The sequence below is a fragment of the Anabrus simplex genome, chromosome 2 (genome assembly GCF_040414725.1).
Source record: "Anabrus simplex isolate iqAnaSimp1 chromosome 2, ASM4041472v1, whole genome shotgun sequence".
NCBI lineage: Eukaryota > Metazoa > Arthropoda > Insecta > Orthoptera > Tettigoniidae > Anabrus > Anabrus simplex.
This window is the reverse complement of record NC_090266.1, coordinates 1,196,101,350-1,196,108,768: the sequence shown is the minus strand read 5'-3', so window position 1 is coordinate 1,196,108,768 and position 7,419 is coordinate 1,196,101,350.

Below are 7,419 nucleotides of genomic sequence, written 5' to 3'. Positions count from 1 at the left end.
CAGAACACTTTTTTAATAGGGAATGCCCTGCATGCCTGAGTTACGGTGTAGAAAAACAGTTGGACGGCGAAGGATGTGCTCCATGGAGGCTACTACTACTACTACTAAACGTTTTCCTTCCTCCCCTGAAGGGGGAGGCGGGCCTCTTGGACGGTTACGCCGTCTCTCAGGCCGGGAGATTTGTTACGGTGAAGGAGATGTGCGGAGAAGGTGAGGGGGCAGGCAGCCGTGGCCTACACTACGAACTGTTCCGGCATTCACCTTAGTGCAGGAGAATGGAAAACCAAGAAAAACCACCTTTCCCGGCCTGAGAGAGCGCGTTACGCTCTAGGGGGCCGCCCCACCCTTTGGGCAGGGAATGAAAACGTATGTTGCTTGCTTGCTTGCCTCCATGGTATGCACTAGCCATGCGTCTTGGTGGGTGTGCTAAGCACCAACTGATGAGCCCAACTTAGCACATAGGGGAAAAACGCAGGCAACCAAGAATGAGTTAGCTGGAAAATTTATAACGTCCAATAATGGACCATTAAATTGGTATTGTCGAAGTCTGTCGCTAAGAGATGAAAGAGACATTAGAGTACCTCCACAGGAAGAAATTTATCTCTATTTCCAGTGGAGCAATAGATGATTTCACTGAGATATTATGCAACAGGGTCATTCAGATCGTTAATTGTAGATGAGAGATAGGTACATTTACTAATATTCCATTAACTTACGCACATGTAAGAAACATTTGTACAGAAGTATGAATTCAAAGGAGGGAGATCATAATTTTATGCAGCTTACACTATAAAATGGTAGGCCTAATTTAGTTATTAATGATCTGTCCAGTTAATAAAATTCAGCTAAAATACCTCTGAAAATTGTAATACAAAAGAGATATCTCGCACAATAACAAGAATGCTTTTAAATCAAAGCATAATTTCCTATAACAATATCTACATATCATTCAAAAGAAATTATGGTGGCTTGCCCTGATATTCAGCATCACAATCATCCGTCATTATCATCATCATCATCAAGAAGTTCTTTCATTCCCACCTACAAATGAGGAGGGCTAAACAAGTAGCTCTGAGGCCGTGAGTATTAAATTTATAATCGTGGAAAAGAGATTTCTTGATAGAGGTATGTGTCGTACATACTTAGGAATGAGAGAGGAGTGGGGTTAGCGCAGAGGTATCCAAGACCACCCAAGTCAGACCCCAGAGCAGGGCGGCACCACACCTGCCCGCATTAAACCCCGCTATCCCCCGTTTACTGAGAAAAAACACATATACAGTAGTACAGGATATATCAATTAGTACAAGACAAGATTTTTGTTTTTGCTTGAGGTCAAAGTCCAAAATGCTTGTAGACATGGTATATTGAACATTGAATCAACACTAACAGCACAATGAAAGGAACACACACACGAGCTGGTGGGCAACAAAGGAAAATGTTCTTGTGCCAAGACCTTAGGCACTATATTAACTTAACAGATATACACAGGTTGTAAAATAAAACAACTGCCTTAACTAGGATACTGACAAAGGGATAAGTATAAAATACAGCTAGGAATACTAAGAAAAGAACAATATAATAATAATAATAATAATAATAATAATAATAATAATAATAATAATAATAATAATAATAATAATAATCGGAAGCAAAGTAATGAAAGGAAGAACAATAATAATAAAAGAATACATGAGAATACAGTGTAATAATAATAATAATAATAATATGAAGAATAAGGTGAAAAACGGAAGACAGTAAAGTGAAATGAAAAGAAGATATCAGTGACTGACAAAAGTACAGAGGATGATGCAATGGAAGGTAAGTGGTGAAATGACTTATGAGCATGCGCAACAGTATGAGTAAGGAATGTGAAAGTGATGGCACGCTAGTACCTTATAGCACTCAGTGCACCACTGCAGCCAGGAACATTGTAAACAATAATTAATTGAAATTGACACGAGCAGGAGGAGGGCAGTGGTGGCCAAAGTGGAAGCTATGTAATAGGAGGGGGAAAGAGGTGATAGGTTCCGACGGTATGCGATTGCTATTGAAAATGTGAGTAGCAAGAGGGGAGAGGGCTAGGGCTTCTAAGACAGAGGAGTTATGGGTGGTGTGACCAGTTTGTGAGATATTTGAGACAGAGATCGTGAAGATGTGTCAAAATACTAGGAAAAGAATAGAGAGGGAGAAAGTTGGCAGACGGGGTATGGAAGGGAAGGCAGTAGGCAATACGTAGAGCATGTCTATCTAGTTTAAGTAAATGTGTGTGAAGTCTGCTGTCAGCTGTGAGCCACGTCAATGAACCATATGTGACGATCAGACGGATGAAGGATTTGTAGACCTGGAGTACTTGGGGCGGTCCCCACGTGCGACCGGTTAAGAGATGGAGGGCACGGAATCGGTGGAGGGAATGTTTGTAGACATGATTGATATGGTGATTCCATTTGAGATTATTTTGAAATTTAATGCCGAGGTAGGTTAGTAAGTTAGTCTCTGTGAGGGAGGTGTTATACATGGCTAAGTGGACATGGTTCTGAAGTTTACAAATACGGGATTTTTTACGGAAAACAATTAGTTGGGTATTGGAGGGGTTAACAGAGATATGCCATGAATTGAACCAGGTTTCAAGAGTAGAAAGATATGTCTGTAAATATTTTGTTAGTGTTTTAGTAGTGGGAGTGAGAGCTAGGATAGCAAGGTCATCGGCGTATTGATAAAGACGGAGGGCAGGGTCAGGGTGAGAAATGTCATGGGTATATAAAATGTAAAGGAGAGGGGAAAGTGGCGATCCTCGGGCTACGCCCGTGGTTAGAGCGAAGGGATAGGAAAGTGTTCCGTTAATGTTAATTTGAGCTGTGCGATATTTGGGAGAGTTAAGGATAAAATAAATGAGGTTGAGAGGGAGCGGGAGATGGCGAAGTTTATAGAGCAGCCCAGGATGCCAGGCCGGGTCAAAGGATCGGTTGACATCTAGGCATACTAAGGCGGCAGTTTTACGAGGATGGAGGATTGAATGGAGAGAGGCGGAGATATGAAAGAGATGATCGTGAGTGGAATGATGGGGGCGGAAGGCTGCTTGAGACGAGGGGAGAAGACCTAATGAATCAAGAGAGGAAGTAATTCTTCTACTTAAAATTCCTTCTAGAATCTTACTAAGGACTGGGAGTAGGGAGATGGGGCTGTAGGAATGAATATCAGAGGGAGGATTATGTGGTTTTAGAAAAAGAAGAAGAGTGGCCTTACCCCAATGAGCGGGGTAATCGCCAGTGTAGAGGATAAATGTATAGATAGTGCTAAGGAGATTAATAAGGATAGGAGGGGCTTCTTTGATATGATGATAGGAAATGTGATCGGAGCCAGGGGAGGTATTTTTCCTGTGTTTCAAAAAATGAATGAAATCGGTAGCGGTGATAGTATAATCAACTTGGGGAAAATGTAGAAAGGAGAGTTGAAGTTCAGGGAGGTCAGGATGAGATAATTGATTAACAACATGTTTGCCAGGATGAATGAAGTCGGGATTGGAAGAGGGAAAGAAGACTGTCTGATAGTAGTCCGCAAAAATGTCAGCTTTATCCTTGTCGGTGCGGGGATTTATAGGAGAATGTAGAACAGGGTAGGTAGGAAGGGATTTATTTGTTTTAGTTAGTTGGCGAAAAGTTGTCCAGAACTTTCTAGGTTCATGATAGTCAGCAAAGTCGTTACATTTATCGGTCCAAAGTCTACATTTTATAGCTTTAATATAAGAACGGGCATGACGTGGTGTTCGTCTGTGTTGTCGTAACGTAGTCAAGTCTTTGGTACGGATATATGAGTTGTGAGTTGCAATATTCATGAGGAGGGATGGGAGGTTTAGAAGGGTGGTAGGAAAGACGGGGAATATGGAGGTTATCAGAAACTATAATAGCTCGTTCTATGGTATCAATGAGAGACTGAAGGGCAGGAATCCGTCATTATGAAGAGGCTCAACTTTGTCAGTGATCAATGTAATAATCTTAGAAGACGCATGATGTAACTTCTGGAATAAATTTACCACCTCCTGTCTTGTAGCACTCCTACATGTCCTCAGAATAATCTTTTCTTGCGCTTCTTTTTAGGTTGTCATAACTTATAGGTATTTTATTTGTTTTGCTGACTGCATGGTCAAATTCAAGTGGCTATTGAACTCATTCGACACCTTTTGTCTTCTCTTCAGGGATGTAGCATCTGCTTTCTACATTTTTTAATGCTCCCACATTTAGAAAGTAAATTGGCAATCATTTTTTATCAAGTAAAGTAAAATTACTGCACCAAAGAAATTTTTCCATCCCCTTTCAGTATAATTTTCTTCTGTGCGCAGCATAATTTACTAATCTCATCCTATCACCAAGTAAGTTCAGTTTCAAATGGGACCTCTTATTCAATGCAAAAAGAGTACAGGTGAAAAGTGACAAATGAGTAACATTATGCACAGCACCGTACAGAAGAGAAAAATAATGTTGACACTACACACTGCTGACTTGATCATTAATCTTAATGCCATGTTAATTAATGAGCTGTTATATTGTCAATTTAACATATTACTAAAATTTATTAGGATCAACCTATTCAATACAATAGAATTTACAAAATTAGGACTTACAACCTATTAAATTAAAATTTGAAGGGACATGTTTTGCCCTTTAAAAGGGCATTGTCAGCCATTTTACACTCATACTTAAAGATAAAAATCAGGATCCTGATTGTCATGGTAAAAAATATAAAATGAGAATATAAGATTAGAGTGAAATGATACAATGTGAGAAATTGTTATGAGTTCTTAAATAATAATTTACAATTAAAACTATAGCCATAGACCTTCTTGTTATTATGTGGTTAAGGCCTAGTTTGTCTAATTTATAAAATCATTTTTTAAATCACTAGTGTAATATCATACCAACTTCAAATATTTTTTCTTCACAAACATTTTAAATGAAGTTTTAATTGTAAATTTTTATTTAAGAACTCATAACAATTTCTCACATTGTATCATTTCACTCTAATCTTATATTCTCATTTTATATTTTTTACCATGACAATCAGGATCCTGATTTTTATCTTTAAGTATGAGTGTAAAAAGGCTGATGATGCACTTTTAAAGGGTGAAACATGTCCCTTCAAATTTTAATTTAATAGGATGTAAGTCCTAATTTTGTAAATTCTATTGTATTGAATAGGTTGATCCTAATAAATTTTAGTAATATCTTAAATTGACGTAGATTTCAATACGGACCAAATACGAAATTTGTAACATGTACTGTTATAGTGTTCCGTGAAACGCGACTTCCATAATGCCTCATTCCTATCATAAAAAGGTGTTAACTAATGCTCCGTTAGTAGATTTTTAACAGTGGTTGATGAAACTGTCCCTTAATCTTCATTTATTTACCCCACCAACATCAAACATTATTAAACTTCCTTTGTAGCAATTTCAGCTTCCCCTTATTTCCTACTCCCCTATTTTAGTATGATGGGTCATTCGTACTGCCAACTGTTTTAGTCGACACATACAAACTTTCTCCTTCCAGAATTAGATTTTTGAGTCCTCCCCATAACAGTACCACCTCCATTTATCCACTTATTAAATCTTTTCACAAAGTAAGAAATTATTGCTTCCGTGTCTGCCTTATCATGCGTATAAGCTATCTTCCTTTCTCTTTTCCCTTCTCTTGCTTCAGTGTTAATTTATAACATAACTGCACTAGGATCACCCTTTCCTTCTATTACCTTGGTTTTAACAAAAATTTCCTCAGGTTTGACCAGGAATACATCCAGCAAGTTATTACTGCATGTATTTTCCATTACCTGTTGCATATATCCACCTCCCCAGATCAAACATATTGCTAAATGTTGGCCATATTTCTAAGTACTCTCCCATACTACATCTGGCATATTTAGGTGACCACCAATGATAATACTTCAATTATATTTCTTGGCCTCCACCCCATACTCTATTAAATCATTCACTAAATTTACATCTCCCCTTTTCCCTGTTCTGTAAGTCCTAATAATGGCCAACCATTCTTGTGCTGTTAATGTGGATTCTAACACCTAAAAGTTCATTTTCATCATTTTCAATGCTTGGTGACTTGCAACATTATTTCTAACTAATATGAATACCCCACCATCCCTGCTTACCCTGCCCCCTTATAAATACTATACCCTTGGAAAATCCAGCTCTCTGTCATCCATCCTTCCAGGACTGTACCCCAATGACAATGCCTGGGTAATTCATGTCTACTAAAGTACCCAGTTGTAAATCTTTCCTAAATATACTCCTGCAGTTTACCAGCAGACATCCTAAACACTTTCTCATATCTAACTGCTTACTAGGATCCTGAATAAGTACATCAGCTTCAGTATCTGTAGTTTCTCTCGAGACATGAAAATAGCACTCTCTTCAGCATCTCTCCCATTATTGCAGACCCTGATCTGTTCAGATGCAAACTGTCAGGTCGTAGGTCACAGGTACCAACCCAATCATTTGGGTTCACAAATAACGCAACAAGTGTAGCACAGATCCGCTAATACCATCAATAAATTCCCTTAATTTAGTCAAATCTGTGTCTCTTCTTTGTACACCACTACTTAAAAGGATCTTTGCATCAGTAAACTTCTCCTTCACAGTAAGAAGAAAATCCCACAATTCATCCATGACTTGTTTCAAGCTAATGGCACTCTTGATGTTGATGTCATGTTCAGGTTGCTTCCTTGAGCTGACTCCACAAAACGTTTAACAACTAAATTGAGTTTGTTTGCATACTACCTGAAATGGATCTTGGTTGTTTTCAACAGTACATTTCAAGAGCATATGTGTACATGTTTTTGAACCTGAAGCTTGCAACATTATGTTCCTCTCCCCAGTTTTGTCTTTTCTTCTGTGTAAATAAGAATAGTTTGAAGGGCTGGTTTTTGGGTCCCTGGCATGCATAAATGAAGGATCTCTCTACACAACTACGTTATTTTCAATTTACTTCTCTCTTTCCTAAACATGTGAATGGCCAACGGAACTGCCACCTCTGGTATAGTTAGAAACACATGGGGCATAATCAACAGGGCCCAGACCCTCGCATCATGGAATAAAAGGCTTATGAAATCTTTGAGTCATACGTCATATGGGACGGAGAGTTGTAGCTAGTTTAACGATATATAGTAGAAAGATTTAAAAATCAAGAATAAATTAGTACTGGAGATTCTGTGTTCTCAACTGTGTAGATGCCTATAATGTTTCAGTTTCTGAATATTTGATACTTACTGCATGCATTATCGACGACTGTATGAATAAAGTTGTGTAAACATGCATGTGAATGAATGAATTGTAGAATTCAGATGCAAACTGCTACATAGGCAATTTTACTTAAATTTCTCATGTCAACGTTAAAAAGGTGGGAGGAGCCGAGGTTT